Source organism: Paramormyrops kingsleyae, chromosome 16 (genome assembly GCF_048594095.1).
Source record: "Paramormyrops kingsleyae isolate MSU_618 chromosome 16, PKINGS_0.4, whole genome shotgun sequence".
In the NCBI taxonomy this organism is placed as follows: domain Eukaryota; kingdom Metazoa; phylum Chordata; class Actinopteri; order Osteoglossiformes; family Mormyridae; genus Paramormyrops; species Paramormyrops kingsleyae.
Window position 1 is genome coordinate 21,764,706 of NC_132812.1, and position 16,661 is coordinate 21,781,366.

Genomic DNA, 16,661 nt, shown 5'->3' on the forward strand with positions numbered 1-16,661 from the left:
CAAGTCACATATCCTTATGGGGACCGCTCATTCATTTCAATGGGAAAAATGCTAACGCTAACTATGACAACCTTAACCCCTACCCTGCCCTAACCATAACCATAAGTAACCTAACAAAATACAAGAGTTTTTGCATTTTTAGTTTTTTCATAGCAGTCACCAATTTTTATAAAATAGAGTTTTCCCTTCTGGGGACCAGGAAACCGGTCCCCATAATGGAAAAAACGGATATTTATCACGTTTTGGGGACATTTTATGTCCCCATAAGGATAGGTAAACCCGCTCACACACACACACACACACACACACACACGTACAGGCAGAGAATGGGGAAAAACTCAGATTAAGCACAGATGGCAGCCTTTGACTAACTGGAGTTACGCTATTAAATAAATGACAAATCTGAAATTGTCCAGATGTAATTAAATCAAAAGATCATTGGGCTCCCATTTGAAATGATGTCTTCCAGGTCTATTTTATATGCAGATACATTACAATATCCAGGATTGCACTTCATATGTTGGATTTAAAATGGCCACTCGGTTTCCCCCTACAGTGATTATGAGGCACGAGGTCAGATGAGCATGTGTCAGTATTTATTTTTAGCGATTTTGGGCGCAATTCCACAAATAGCATGCATTCACATTTTGTATAATATCCAGTGGTCTGACACGCGTATGCTGATACTTGCAGAATTATTTCAAGTATTATTTCAAGTGTACCTCCCAGCGTGAAACAAGTGGGGTTCGCTAATTCCTTCTTTAAGATATCACAACCGTATTAATTCTAATAATAGTATAATATTTCTACAATAATTTAAAAAAAAACGTAATCTCCCTGCCCACGAGTCACGTTTAAACCAAAAATACATTAACCGCGTAACATGGGTATTAGCTTAATGCATTACTTCAGAGCACACTGCCCCCTAGCACAGACTAATGCAAACATTAATATAAACGCTTGGTTTCTGGTGTAGATCTTGTGTTATTCTAATACTCTCTGCCTTATTGACATATCTGGCATGCTAGTTTCTGTTATATATCAAAGTCAAAGTATTGTTTTATGTTTGTTTGTCAGCCGCGTGATGTCTTTACACATCAACTTAGTACTTTACTAATGTGGAAATATTTTATAACAAAATATTATCATTACTAGCGACCTTGATCAGGAGAAGCGTCTGGAAGATGAATGGGTCGATTTTATTATTATTACAGATTTTTACTACAAAAATAATTAGGTTTCAGTAGCATATGAACTTTATATCATTATTGATTACTAATATCCATATATTCTCGCTTTTAAATATAACATAATTCAGCTCATCCTTGTCCCATGTATTGTCATTAGCCTTTATGTGTTTCCTTAATTGTGCACTATGCAATATCAAGTTCTATGCTGACTTTCAAGAGTTCGCATAGATGCTGCTATTGACCAGGATGCTGTTTACGGAAAATAATCTATGGCAGATAGCAGTCTTAGCTGGATGTCTGCGTGATATTTTAACGCATCTTTTTTTCTTCTGCGGGCGATTTTTTTAAGGCACAGACAAAGCTTAAAAGCGTCGGACATTCACTGTCATTTATTGTAAATTAGTTAGCCGCCGCTATTGCAATTTTATGAAATTTAAGTTTTCCTTTTTATTATTATATTAATGTAGTTGCGAAGAGATTGTTAGCTGACGTCATTTCAGTTCCTTGAAGTGAAGCTGAATAAACCTTGAGAAGAGTCTCCTTCAATCTGCCGTTGGTCGCTATCTAACACTAACACACACACACATGCATACACACTCACTCAGTCACTCAGTCACACAGACTCAATTACTGCTCAATTCCCTTCTTTATCATCTCCGGCTACCGGCCTCTATCTAACACGAAACCGAGAAGGAAAAGAGACATAAAGCTTACTTGAAATAATACTTGAAACCAAGTCGGGGGAGGGGGGGAATACCTATAAGTCTAGAAAGCAAGGTAAGTTTTAATTTCTTCTAATATACGCGTTTGGCTGATACGTATCAAAGCCGTCCAGCACACTGGAGACTCAATGTTGTGCAGCTTCCCAGTCCGCAAGATTTCTTAGCCAACATTAGCAAGCTAACAAGCTGTAGTTGTCTCTTTTCGTGCGATCTTTGGCGTGTTTGATACAAACTTATTTATTCCACGATACGGCGGAATACGTACGTGTAGCTGCACATAGCGTGACAAAATATCGGTAATTAAATGTATAACTTTAAGTTTGGACCAAGTCGATCTTGTCGCTTTTGATCAAGGTGGTTAAAGACTTGGGATCACTCGGCGTGAATCGTCATTGTGTCCTCACTCGTGCGGTTAAACTGTTACATAAAAGAAAACAAACAAACAAAAACATGTTTCACATGTGTAATAGTGAGTTCTTACACATATTGCCCGCGGCTTATGTTTTGTTCACACTATCGTGGTTCGCTTTTAGTTTTAAATGCATTAAAAACCGATGCGGGAATCGATGGGAGAGGAGCACCTCGGTCACATTATTATGTCTATTCCAGATGATGACAAACACCTAACAGCTCTGCCGTAAGCAAACGGCACTGTTAAGTCACAAATTAAGCATCTTATATTATTAAGGATAGAGAATGTGCTTTTATACGCGTGCATTTTGTATTTTATCCAAAGAATTTTTCCCCGTTCCCCAGCAGACCGCTCTGCGAGTTCGGAGGCTTTTTTTTCTCCTCTTATCTATTGTGTTGCTTCCTTATAAAGAGAAGCAGCTGCAGCCGGCTGAGTTGTTGAAATTTATCCCTTTGTGTATATTACAATATCCTCCATTTTTTCCCCTCTGCCCCCTAAACAACAAGGCTCTCGCCATCTTGGGTCACTTTAATTCCTGGATCCTTTTCATTTAAATTTATTTATTTCCCAAACACTCGGATCCATGCCCCCAAACACTGAAAGTTATGAAATGTTTCAAAGGGACACGCTGACGTCATGTGAAGTTTAAGTAAAATTTATCCGTGTCGGTCGTGTCGCCTTTACGCTGCGCTGCGGCGCGGTGTTTTGCTGCAAAGGGGAAATCTCTCTCGCAATTGCGGAGTGCTTTTTGATCTGATGAAGGGGGCCATCAAGAAATGCCTGTAGCAATATTATTACTATTATAATTTGTGCGGGTGACAGGTTGGGAGAGGGGGCACCCCACGAATGTGACGATGTTATTAACGGCTTTGCAAACGTTTATACGTGGAAGTTGTCAGATTGGAAATGTAACCTTCATGTATTTATTTTTGTGGTTTTGTGGTGGTTTATATGAAAATTTCATGTGGCCCCTGGGCGTTTGGAAATCAATATATAGAAAAACAATTTCTTCGAGTTATCCAGTTGCTGTACGAAATTATACCCGAACAATTATTTACTATAAAATAAATTGAGTCGATCCGAACAGGACTCTTGGAGTGGATGTTGGATGAATTTATAGCAAACTGGATTGAGCTCTTTGATGCGTATAAATAGTGCAGAAAAACACGCAGTAACAGTTACTCGGTGTATTTTTCGCACGCATCGTCATGCCACGGTTCCTGGATGAAACCGCAAGATAAAAAAGAGGAAGTGTGTACTTTTTGTTACATACGGTATTACTTAGGTGCATTTACAAGGGCCTCAACAAATTGCTTGTTTGCCATGGATTTATTTTAAACGTATGGTGCTGTGGCATCTTTAAAAACGGCTTTGTACGTGAATACACGCATATGGGAGCTGCTCCTTGGGGTTTTGGCGAACCTTCTTCCGTGGCTGTAAACGCAAGACCAGCTTTCCGGCCTCTCCCCTTCTTTAAGGGTCAGAGTGAGTGAAGACGTGAAGATTTGCTGCGCCAGATGGGACCATTGTGCCGTTTAAGTGACCTCAAGAAGAGGGGAAATCTTGTTTTCATAATGGTATATTGTAGATTTTTTAAGTAGGGTAGAAAGGGAATGCTTTAACATTGTTTTAACCCAGGTTCCCACCTGCAACTAATCCTGAACTGGAAGTGAAACGCTAGAAATTGACAAATGACCATTTTTTTAAAGGAAGAAAAAAAATCTGTGATCTGGGCTGAGTGGGATTGAATTTCGAAGGGCGCTTAGATCGAATTTCAAAGTTAGGTTCTCCGGAGCGTTGTTATTTGAACGAAGGCATACCTAAGATCATGTTAGATATCTTTTCAGGTTGCATTCAGCTCTGTTACTCTGGCACCCCCCCCCCCCCCCCAAGGCAAACCAGTGGGACTTGGCCAGGCCTACGCCGGACCTGTAAACTGGCTTTATGTTCATGATGATTACGGCGTTCAGTGTCTGTGGTTTACGTGCAGGTTATGTACCACATTGCTGTCCTTGTTCACCAACATGACGCTTAATAATCGCTGTATTCGAATACTAAGCTGCCACTGACCCCATTGTAATTGGCTTGTAGGTTTTGCTCGTATCTCAAAAGGAGACTGACCCATATTTCTTTAATGCCTGGCCATATGACAAAAAAAAAAGGATTTAAACTTTGCTTTTACTCTGAAGCATCGGCAGACTTCAAACTAGACAGCTTGGGATTTGTAATGAAATTCTAGATGCGCTATGTTAAATTTGATATTTCCCGTCGAAGATGGCAGGGGCGAAACCGCATGTGGGTCCAGACCGGCGGCTACAGAACCAGGCCTGGCCCTCCCAGCGGGACTGGGTCTCTGCAGTCAATCTTAGTCGCTTCTGGATTGTAGTCAGGAACAAAATTCCGAACTTTTGACTCGGGGATCCGTGCCTTCCTGCGTGTTCTGGTCACCATCATGGTTTCCTGGTTTTTGCCCCCCCTCCCTGAGTGAGTTGGCGCAGAGAGGTAGCCTGTCTGTGTAGCACGTCCCTTAATGATATGCTAATCGCTGCACCTCTCATTTCTTTGTTTGGATATCAGCCATGAAGCTGAAACCTGCAGGAGCAGATGTTTTGCAGGATTTCTGCGTTGCTGCTGCTCTCTCTTATGGGAGCGTGATTCCCTTTTCACTGCTGGGTCGCCTCGACAGCTCACTGTTTATATGTGTGTTTGTGTGTGTGTGTGTGTGTCTTTGTGCCATGAAGAAACCGTTAGTGCTTTTGGCTGGCTGAACGGGAGCCCGCTCCGACACCCTCACGAATAAATGCCAGTGGATGTGTCTGCGTGCCCCCCCCCCCCCCCGAAGATGCAGGGAGGGCACCGCAGACAGGTTCCTGTTTCCGTGAGCTAGAGGAAGTCTGTCTGTCAGGATTTGTTTGTGATGTGTGTATTCTTATTTTCTTAAGGAATGTATGTTAGTGTTTTTTCAATCATGTCAGCGAAGAGAAGCAAGCAAACAAAAAAAACCCCGAAGGTTAGTCTGACTTACATTCTCAGAGCTTGGGAATTTAAAAAATAAAAAAAATAAGAACAATACTTTTACAGAACATTAAGCTGATGTTTTCTCTACCTGGGGAAATGGGAAAGCGCGGAGTTCCCCGCCACGTACGCTGCCTTCAAGAATTATAAATAGACGTAGATAAGCCTTATTTGCATGTCTGCCGAAGTTGCGTGGAACATTTGCTGTGGGTTAAGCTGATTAAGGGAAATCAGGATTTGAGGGCCTGGCGCTGAGGCTGGCCGGGAGTGCCGAAACGCGGGCGTCAGCAGGGCCCGCGACCCCTTATGTACTGCGAGGTGCGGCGTTTAATCCCTCCGGTTTGGGGGGGGGTTTAAACGGGCGTGTCAGCAGAGCCATTGTGTCCTTTATTGCATGTGTTTCAAATAGCTCTACCTGTACATGTTTTTCTTTTTTTTTAACGAATGATACCCGAGGCCCAGCTGCCTTGCGGAGTGCAGCTTCAGGCCACGGGCTGTTTTATGGGGATTAAGCTTCATGTCCTTCATGTCCCACACCTACAGCTACTGCTGCAGAGTCCCGCTAATTTTCCAGATGCCTGCTGTGGTGACGTGGTGCCTGTCCAGGTCTCTGAGGCCGTTAAGGGGGGGGAGGGGGCTCCTCAGGTTCCCTAGTGTGGTCATGGGGCCCCTCCCATTTTCTCCGTGAGGCCTCTGGCACTTCAGATAGGCAGCATTTTTGACATTTTTCAGACTTTCGGGCTAATGGACAGAACCTGTGTGGCAAACTATCTGTAATACTTTTGTAGTAAGGAAATACAGCGTAGTGTTTACTGTACATTTTTATAAAATAATGTAGAAAATTCTTTAAAATACTTTTACCATGACATGATCGAATTATTAGTCTTTATGACTTCATTCATATTTAACTTATTTTTTATATATATCTATATATATTTGAGTGTTTTCACTAGATGTTCGCAGTAGATTCCTGAAAGTGGGGACAAAAATCCAGAAAGTTCCCAAAAAAGTTTAAGATAACAACATAAACCATGGAAGCATGTGTTACACATTTGTAGAATGACGTCCGTCACGCCAATTTAAATTTACCTTTCAATCCAATTCCGTCAAATCATTTCTAACCAGAATACAGCATTTTCATTTCATTTCTCAAAGCCACGTTAAAATGGGATTAATGTGAAAGTGTTGACTTAAAGTATATATGAAATGTCGAGTCAGTTATCTGAAACACAATTAATAATATTTCTGCATTGTTGTGACGGCCACTGGCATTTCGTGACCTGGGTATATGTTTGCAATGATTTTTTTTTGTCAGATGAATCATAGCCTCAGATTGTTACAACTGTAAAATGCCGACCCTGTCGTCCTGCTTAATTAAGATTGATATTAGTTTTATGTCTCTGCTATCCAATGAAAAACATGTATCTCCAAAAATCGATTATTTCAGGTGCGCGCAAAAATGGATTTTCTCAAAAACCAGGCCTACTTTACAAAATGAACCCAAAACGAGGTAATGAGACGCCCATGGCCCCAGAAATCTGTGATGCCAGCCAGCAAATGGTTTGTTTGAAATGGACCTACGTGAAGTGTTGTTAGCTAGGCAAACATGTCAGCGTCAACAAGATACAAACTAATCTTGCATTGCATTCACAATTACCAATGATGTTAGTTACCGGTCGAATTATGAATCGTGAGTTGATATAATTAGAATCCATGAAACTGACCGTCATAAATACAATTGTTTACTAGTACAAACATAAATACTAGTTAAATAGATGACTTTATAAAACATCTTTTCAATGGTCGATTAGCTGTTAAGCACTATCAATGGACAGAGGAAAATGGGCATATTCCATCTATATACTAAGTCATAATGGTAAAAAAGTGGACATACTTGGTTTTTATTGGACGGCGACAATCTGGATATGATAAATACAGATATTTCGGTTTGGTGCAGCAGACTTAGGAAGAGTGACGTTTTCTTGCTCTAATGCTGTGGTTATGTGTCGTATCTCTCTTCTTCACCTCCGTTACATGTCAATGGAGTTTGTTTACCTATTTTTCCTCCTTATGGACTAGTTGTCTGTCCTCATGGGGTTGTGTTGTTAAATCATTTTCCCTGTTCTTAATTTTTTTTTTGTCCTGACAGACTGACTGTGCTTTTGCCGTAAGTGCAGTGTTTTCCTTCAGGTTCCGTGGCCACCTTGGAAAGGAGAGGTCACCACTGTAAAATTTGTGTTTGGTTTCTTTTTTTAATCAACGTCGCATGTAATGCGTTGTAACGTCCGTAGAGTACCGCCAACACGCAGTTGTGGGATGCAGCCTTTCAGCAGAAAGTGGCATCAGGAGGTTGGATCGATACGTTAATTTACACCTCATGCTAATGTCTGTCAAAACACAAAGGCATGATTTTGTTATTAAGGATAGGGGGAGGGGCACAATATTTGGAATATCCTTGATCCTGATACTCAGGAATCGGGGAGTTTCCGCGACAAAGAGGAAACTTTGCACATTAAAATGTCCTGTAACACATTATTGTGTTTAAGGTCCATCATGTAATTGGCTTAATTGGGAGGGGAGGTGATGCAGCGAATCAGCCTGCGGACGTGACCACCAATAAGGAGACAGAGCTGGAAGGTCACCGTCTCCCGGTTCTGTTTCCGGAAAGTTCCATCACATGGCAAAGAGGTGTCAATGCCGATCACAGGTTCGCCGAGTAGCGTGTCTGACTTCCCAGAAATCCCCGCTGTATTCAAGCACCGAATGGTACTATCCATCCTGGGTCACAAAGTCACGGAAATTCTGCTTAGAACAGCGCTTTTGGCTGGCCCCGCTGCTCGGACCACGGGCCATTTCAACGCATATCCATGGTTTCCTTGACAAAGTGTCCACTTTTATTGCATTTAGTAATTGCTTACAGCCATCCGTTATATTTTAAGTCGCTCGTGTATTCGGGTATCGATCGAGACGCGGTAAGGGCACCGTTAACGTGATGAATGCGTTTCAATAGGCGTAATGTTATTACCCAATGTTCATAAGCATCGTGCCATGAGCCGGGTGGGGGGGGGGGACAGCTCCGCAGAAGTGGTGGATAAACTGTTAATTTTTGACAGCCAGGAATAAGTCGGATCTTTCCGGCCTTTACTAAACGGGCTTGCAGGGTGGTACCCGGCCGCCGCAGATGGCCGGCCTTTGTTATGCGCAGGTTCTGTCCCCTCGCATCGCTGGCGGAGGAACCCTCCGCTTTCGCTGGGGGCTTATTTTCAAGCGCCTCCTCTTTTCGCTGACAAGGTGAGAAGGTTCATCTTCGTGCTGCGGGACGCTGCTTCATTTTAGTGCCTTTCGTGGCGGGCGTGCTCTCAGGCGAGGCGGGGGGGGGGGCATCCAGCACACTCTGGCCCCCCTCCTCTGCATCTCTCACCTCAGGCCGATTACATTAGGTTTGTTTTTTTTCTGTTTATTTTCTTTCAATTTATTATTATTATTTTTTTTTTACTGGGGAGGGACACTGCCCTGCGGGTGTTTTTCGCGAGAGAGATGCCCGGCTCCCCGCAGTGCCAGAGGAGCCCATCCCAAAGGCAGCCCCACGTTTCTCGCTCTCTGTTCCGTGCCCCGCCATGCCCCGCCCCCTCCCGTGAGCACGCTCATTAATCAGCGACGCGGCATAGCGGCCGGGGTCGTCGCCTTGGCAGGCTGGCCCCCTTCTCCTGGTCTCGCCGACATCCCCCCCCCCCCCCGGACATAAATAAACCCAAGTCTCCATATGCAAAGTCCCTGAGGTTAATGCTATATAATTTGCTGTCCCCTCTCCTTGGCCTGGCCCGCGGAGGATCATTTGGGGACCTTTTAAAGGTCGATTCCCATCCCGTGCCGGATAAGAGGTGACAGTCGCTCACGGGGTGAGCCTGACGTGCGAGGGTGCCGGTCAGACAGCTGAATCCTGGAGACGGTTGTCATGGTGCCGATCCTGTAGTGGGAATGACCCAATACCGCTCTCTGTGCTTTGGTGAGGGAGGGGGGGACGGTCAGTGCAGTGCTAGCTTGGCTCGTCTGGCCTTGTGTGCTTCCCCCCCCCCCCCGGCCGGCTGCTCTTTTTTAAGCCCCTAAGCAGAACAAGTGCCACGTGCAGGAACAGTAGCTGGACGGCCGCCATGCTGGGATGGGGCCACATGCCTCCCAGCTGTTCCTCGGGGGTGGGGCGTGCGGGGGTGCTGGGCCCCCGTTTATCGATCTCCTAGCGCTCTATGTGCACTTCTGCCAGCAAAGAAACCCGCCCCCACCCCCTGTTACAGCAGCTCTTAAGTAATATCAGCTGAGCAGCGTGCTTGAAATATCGAGGAAGCCGGGGGGGTTGGTGGATGGGGGGGGGGTCACACTGGATGTGGGTTTGCAGTTGTTAACGAGTCGGTGCGTCACGCCTTGCTAATTTAAACCCCGCTGTTCGCTTGCGTCCTGGTGCCTGGGAAATGAATGTCGAGCTATTAGGGCCGGAAGCCCCCCCCCCCACTCCTGTGAAGCCATCAGCCAGCTGGGGGTGGTGGGTGAGTTCTAAACAGCCACCTTGACGTTAAATGTCACCGAGCATCAAGATCCTCTCGCTGGTGACGTCTGTATCACACTCATCACGGTCTGATTTGAGGCATGTCTCCTACACATGGAATTTAAAATGCATTAAAATAAGACAATAAAGAGGGAAAAAATATATATTTTTATTTTACCCTGCATCCCATTTTTAAATGGCGTAAACAGACTTGCTATCCATGGGATTATGCCGCCCAGCGCGTGCTCCCGCCAGCGCAGCCGTTTCAGACGGATCCGTCGCTTGGCGGGAATGGATTATAGTGGAGTAATCCGGGGGAGTGTGGAGGAGCCACACAATGCCCCCCCCCCAAAGGTCTGTGGATTACTCCGCCTAATTTGGCTGGGGGCGGGGGGGACGTGGCTGAGCTGTGATCTAAGTAGGTCCCGCATCTCGTTCCGGAGGCCTTGTAAAAGAGGACGTAAACGGAACAACCGCGGAACCTCGCCTTCAAAGGCACCGGGCCTGGGAACCGGCCAGCAATCCAGCCCCCAAGGATTGTGTTGCTGCGCCTTCCTTTCACTCCATGGTTTGTGTTTTTTGTTGTTGTTGTTTTTTAATTATTCAAACATTTGCTAGAAGATGCGTACTGGTGTGTAAAAAGAGGGAAGCGAAAGTGTGAGCAAGGTGGACGTTTTCAGGCCACGAGTCCCGCTGACGGGGGCCCCGCGGCGGGAGGGGGGTCCAGGCAATGCAGCGCAGCTCTTTGGGGGAGTGGGAAGCGAGGGGGACACAGCAGAGCCCCCCAGAGCTGCCTGGTTATTTATGACCGCTCTCCATGCCTGACTTTGCTCTGGAGGCAGAGGCTCTATGTTGTCTTTGTTTTCTAACCAATGACACAGGAGACGGGGGGAGGGGGGGGCGATGGAAAAACCCCGATGTAATGTGAGACACTTCCGGCCAGGCTTGGGTTCAAAGAGCCACCAGGATGAGGACCTTTATATCTGTGACCAGGGAGTGACCTCTCTGTCCTGGCAGCATCAGAGACAGGTGAGCATAGGAGGATATGCCCCCCCCTGCATGGACGGTGTTCCTGCCCCGGTGGAAGGGAAGTGGAGCCGCCATGAGGGCCGGCCTGAAGTCTTGTGCCCTGCCGCTCTCTGCCACTGAGATTTACCGGCGACATGAGCTGCGTGAGACACTGCCTGCGAGGGGCCACTTCTCCCCAAGGCTATGCTGGAGACCCCCCCCCCCCCACCGAGGCGTAAACCTAATATTTATAGCTTTAAGCGAGTAGCCAGGAGCGTCTTTCAGGAAGCGCTGCATTCCCTGTGATACCCCCCCCCCCCAGCCTCCGAGCTGCTGCACACTGGCCAATCAGGATCCAGCTGTGACATCACCGACAGTGATGGAGGCTCGGGGACGACTCCTTGATGGAAACAGCAGACTCCTACGGCAGGAGATCCAGAGGGCTTCTCATTTCCTCCCCCCCCCCCCCCCCCCCCCGGCCCATCTACTAGATGACCTATAGCTGTATTAGAAGCCTTTTAAAAGAGCACCGTGAATGGGCCCCCTCCCTCACAGCACTGTCTTGTGGTGTTTTTATGGTCTGCTGTTTTCATTCCCAGCACAGTGCCCACCTGCCCCGTTTGCGAAGCTAACCCCCCCCCCCCCCCCCACGGGATTGTTTTTGTGTTTTTTTGTCGTCTCAGGCCACAGGTTCTGTCCTCTGTGTACTATTCTTACATGCAGTGGCTGCAGAGGCGCACTGCAGCCACATACGGTTCTTGTTTTCTGATTAATGGTGTCCACTCCCACCCGCACCCACCCCCCCTACCCACCCCCCGGTCAGGAGGGTGGCTTATCCCGTTTTTTCCTCTCGATAAACATTTTTTCTATATTCCCCAGCCATGTCCTATGTTAAAATCATTTACACCCTGCACACTCCACTTGCTCTTGTTTAGATGTTTTTTTAGACAGTTAAAAAAATCTTGATTCATTATTATTCAGTGCTTACTGAGGATACCAGAAAATGTATTTAAATGCAACGGGTCTGATTATTAAACGGCATAAATATTTCCCTGGGGTTCTGGGGCCCAAACGCAAAACATCTTTACAATAAACCGTTTCATGCCGTTTTATTCTTTCGCCCAGAGATGATTCCGGGTTGCCTTCATTTCCATATATCGCAAAAAAGATAAATGCGTGCAATGATTTGGTTTTTGCTAATGAATATTAATCCAGAATTCGCGCCCCAAGCCCTGTAGGAATGTGTGCGCGAGGAGGGGAGGGGTCACGTCAATCCTGATGCCACAGTTTGAATTTGCAAAGTTTGTAGAGTGATATTGTGTTGTTATTCCTACTGTTATCCTATTAAATATTATTATTTGCTTAGCTGCCGCTTTTACCCAAAGAGGCGTACATGAGCTTTTAATCAGTGCGGGTTAAACCACGTATTACAGCTCCGTATTTGCCGAAAGCATTTAGTCTGCGATCTTTCTCTAGGGCGCAGCCCCCGGTTAAATCAGGGGATTTCTGTACTCCGTTTAAATCTGCTCTGAAAGTGAAAAGGCAAATTCAACAAAACGATCGCCTCAGATAAACGGGGATGGGGAGTGTTGTCGCGGTCCCTGGGATCATGTCGGGGGATTTCTGGTCCCTCTCTGTTACGGCTGAGGGATGGCTGCTGCCGGGAAACGCCGCAAACGGCCCCGCTGTTAGGCGCCTCACCGCAAGGATGGGGGAGAGTAAGATGGCCGGAGCAGGCAGGAGGGAGGGAGGGAGGGAGAAGAAGGAGCAATTCGCAGTCGGCACGTTAGCCGGAGCGATGAATCGCAGGTATTTAGGTATCAGTTTCCCCAAAAGGATCCTGTGACGCGTCTTTGACAGATAAACTGTCAAGGCATGCCTGCTTTGTGAGGGCTGCGGCACGGCAGGTATAGAGGATCTGGGGGATCGCAGTTGTGCTCACGATGTAAAAAATATGCAAGTTGTTTTTCTTTTTTTGTATGTAGCCTAGAAAACTTAATCTCTTGGGTAGGATCCTTTGCTCCCATAAAAATGGTGTTTAGTAAGCTTAATAACATAAATGTCTTAACGGCGTTCAATTCAATATTTGCTTCATTCTTCTGCACATTAGAAATTAATATCACGTCCAAGGTTTATGATAAAGTTAATCCCAACGACAGTCTGACGTCACTATTATTATTATTACTGTCGTTAGTGCTTTGAAGTTAATTGCCTTGTTTATATAGGTATATGGAATATGGATCATGTACAGTTGAGTGCAACAACTACGAAATATTCCTTACCGTAGTTTTTCTGGCGAACGTATTGCTTGGATCAGGCATATTGAATGATGCGTTGAACCGCTAAATCGCTTGCGTTAGAAATTTCTAATCTAACACTAATCTCAACGGTTTGTTTTGTATCACGTCCCCGAAGATACAAACCCAGGTGTAAATGTTTAATGAAAATAAGAAGCCCAATGCCGCGAAGGGGCGTTTGGGGAGCGGGTATAGCGTTCAGACTCCCGGCTGCTGTTTCTCTACTCGGTTGACCCATAAATGTCACGGCCTGTCGTAAACTTACAGCTCCTTTTGTCTCTCTGTCAAACTACTAAAGAGATGATTTGACGGTAAGCCGCACCTTGCTGTTGTACGACTTTGTGTGTACAATTTTTAAAGAAAAAAATATTTTTCTGAAATTTAGACTGATTGATTGATTGTGGATGTCCTGCATAGGTCTCATCTGATCTCGTTTTGCCAGGATGCCGGTTGGGATGTGCCTTTGGTAACTCAGGGTGTTTCTGATGATGCCGGCTTAATGCGCGTGAGGAATTAATTCATCTTAATGAAGCTGAATTGAAATCTGAATGTTAAACACTGAATGTTTTTCCAGGGCCCCTGAATAATTTAAATAACCCAAAGACTGATTTAATGTAATTGTTTAGCTGACACTTTAATCTGAAGAGACTAACATTTTTTTTTTACAATGTGATAATTTAACAAAGTATGTTGATGGGGTGTAATACCTCATCCTCAAACCTTTAAAATGCTTCTAACCACTACGCCCCCTGCTGCCAGTTTAACATTATTTAAATCCAATACTAGATTTGAAAGGTTTGTCAGATAATTTTTATTTTTTTTTCTAGTGGATTCTATGTATTAATCACATAGTTATGATTATCTACGGATAACAGAAGTCAAAGCTGTGCAGTGGATGTGTTTAATTGTTTTAAGGGCCTATTCAAGGCTGGTTGGGACAAAAGACTGTTTGTGAAGCAGGTCTGCAGGCCTGGGAATTAAGTCTCTGACTGTACCTCTGCGCTTTTGGTACTTTGGGGTCCGGTGGGGCACACGGAAGGGGCGAGGGGGGCGTGTAGGATTTCGCTTGCCAGGGCCTGGGCTGCAGCGTTGCTCGGCCACTTCGTTTTGGTCCGCCGGAGGCTCTGCTGTGTTCCAGTTTCACTGCATGCATGCATCAGTGAAAGGAGAGTATTTACGCGAAGTCACTGGAGGAGAAGTGATGTCACGGGGCAGTGAGTGTTTGCTCACCCCGGCCCCCTTTTAAGTGGCCTGTACTGCCCGCTTCCCTAAGTGCTGCCGTGGAGACGTGCCGCTGTTTGAACAGCGAGAGCTCGTCCTGCCCCATGACTTAATGGTGGAACCGCGTTTGAAGGTAAGCTGCAGGTCCCTGGGAGGACGCCGGTGCAGCATGCCGGCCCGCAGCGCCGCCGAGTGACAGCAGTGACCTTTGTTTGCGTCTCACTGCACACGCGTGTCCTTCACGTTCCCGTTGATGGATGTTTTTTCGTGGCGTGTTTGGCTTTTTTTTTTTTCTCCCTGCGAGGACATTTTATCATGGAGGCTGGCTCCATACAGGAAAAACAGGTTATATTTTGGAAATTAATGGTTCACCAGTTGCAAGAAGGCTAATTATCCTGTATGTTGTTTTTTTTTTTTTATACTTTTTTTTAATTCTTTGAAGCAGACAAACATGGTGGTACTTGCCCGGGGGGGGGGGGGATATTTAGTTCCTCACGGATTTCTTTCAGAAGGATGCTGAAACGTTCTTCCTGGTCCAACCGCCGGAATTGCCACGTGGCGGTGGGGAGCGCTGGCACCGACCGCTTACAGCGTCTCGCAAGTGTGTGGGCCCACGTGTCTGCCGCCCGCCAAGCCGGCGCGGATTCGGCAGGACCCGCGTCACCATGTTCTCACTAACGGTCTGGCTCACGCGAGGCATTTTTTCCCACGCATCGCGTATAAAGCAGTCTAACGTTGGAGTTTGGGAGTGAATTGCGCAGTTATACCCTGGGGGAGTTATCCCCTGTTACAGTGCGATGTGGATGGACTCCACGGCTGGCGCGCGCTGTCTCAGTCGTGAATTTTTTACTGCTGGAGTCACTTTGCGCCGTCGCTAACGACGACGGCGGCTCGGTCCGAGGCGGATCCCAGGGCATTAAGAGACGTGCCCGGCGTTGCACACCGGCCTGTCAGCGGGGCGCTGAAAATGAATTCAGTCCTGTTTTAGCCGCAGACGCTTTCCCCCATGACAAATCTACCTGTCTCGGGCTAATGATACTGTCTGTCCGTTACCTCTATGCTGGTCCAGAGGAAAAGGAGGGCGGGGCTGGTCGCCATGGACGACGGCCAAGGGGCTGTGGCGAAAGTACCTTATGTTTGCTCGGGGGAAATGGCACATGGTGAAAATAAAAATGCTGCAATTCCTGTTTTTGTTTTGCAACGAGCTCTGAAGTGGTAATGTAATCTCCGAGGTGATAAACGGCCTTTCGTTTAAATAATAAAACGCTGCCCTGATTAAGCGGTGGCCTTCTCTGCTTTTGTTTTTAGAATCGGCTTGTTTATCCCTCACGGATGCCCCATCGCCGGCGAGCCGCGCGTCCGTGTGCGGCGACGGCAGTAATGAAGGGTGCCCATCAGCCTAACCGGCGGCCTCTGCCCAAACAAACACGGCTGACCTGCTCGTGGCCCGGCCTGTTACTCTGGGCTTTGTGATATTTTTTTTATTTTGTCACTGAAATATGGGGGAGCCGATGTTATCCTGCCATCGTCTAATGAAGGCAGGTGGCCTAAAGGTTAATGGACTCGTGACCGAAAGGGGACGTGGCCTGAAGAGGCTCAATTTCCCCGGCGCACGGCCGTCGCGTTTAAACCGTCAGTGAATTTCCTCCCGTGCTGGATTTCGAAGTAAAAAGGACAACAGACCAGCAATCACGGTCACGAAACAAAGGGATTATTCTTTCATACAAAAAAAAAAACTCACACGATCAGAGAGAATATTCCAGAAATAAACAAATTTGCCCGTTGGTGCTGGGTTAAGCGTCCTATTGTGGAATGATCTGTTTGTCCGCGTCACCTTAGTCAGGGATGAGTGTAAGGACAGGCCGCTGAGAGACCGCCCCCGGTGGGTCCAGAGTCCGGCTCAGATCCTGCCTTTCTGGGCATTTAGTGTACTGAGAAGCTCGCCTTCTACCCCTGCTTGAAGCGTTTCTCTCTCTCTCTCTTCTTAACCGTGATGGTGGCCTCGTGAGCGGCAGCTTCTGAAACGCCCTGTGTCAGTTTCCTGTTCCTCCGTTTTTAAATATTTATGTCCTCCTACGGCTGACAGCAGGACTTCAAAGAGGTCACTCTGTGACCGGGGCTGAATTTTAACAGATTGCCGCGGCCCGTGTGTGATGCGCGTTAGCGGTAAATGCTGGAGTCCGCAGAAAAAGTGGGGAGCGGGGGGAGGGGCGGCGCGTCCGTGCCTGATGAAAGGCTCCTGTCAAGACCCAATTA

The 16,661-nt window shown here is 46.5% G+C and overlaps 1 protein-coding gene across 13 annotated transcripts in view; it reads left to right on the forward strand.

The window, feature by feature from the left end:
* The first annotated feature begins 1,698 nt into the window (after positions 1-1,698).
* The window catches only part of LOC111858352 (bromodomain adjacent to zinc finger domain protein 2B-like), a 61,006-nt gene continuing 46,043 nt past the window's right edge, over positions 1,699-16,661 (forward strand). For 9 of the 13 annotated variants that reach the window (XM_072700151.1, XM_072700152.1, XM_072700150.1 and 6 more), the window contains exon 1: positions 1,699-1,967. The gene's annotated coding sequence lies outside the window, so the exon portion shown is untranslated. Of the gene's footprint in view, positions 1,968-3,519; positions 3,902-5,235; positions 5,335-13,189; positions 13,496-14,286; positions 14,539-16,661 lie in introns of those variants that run through there. The other 4 variants (XM_072700158.1, XM_072700155.1, XM_072700156.1 and 1 more) reach the window with 4 other exon arrangements.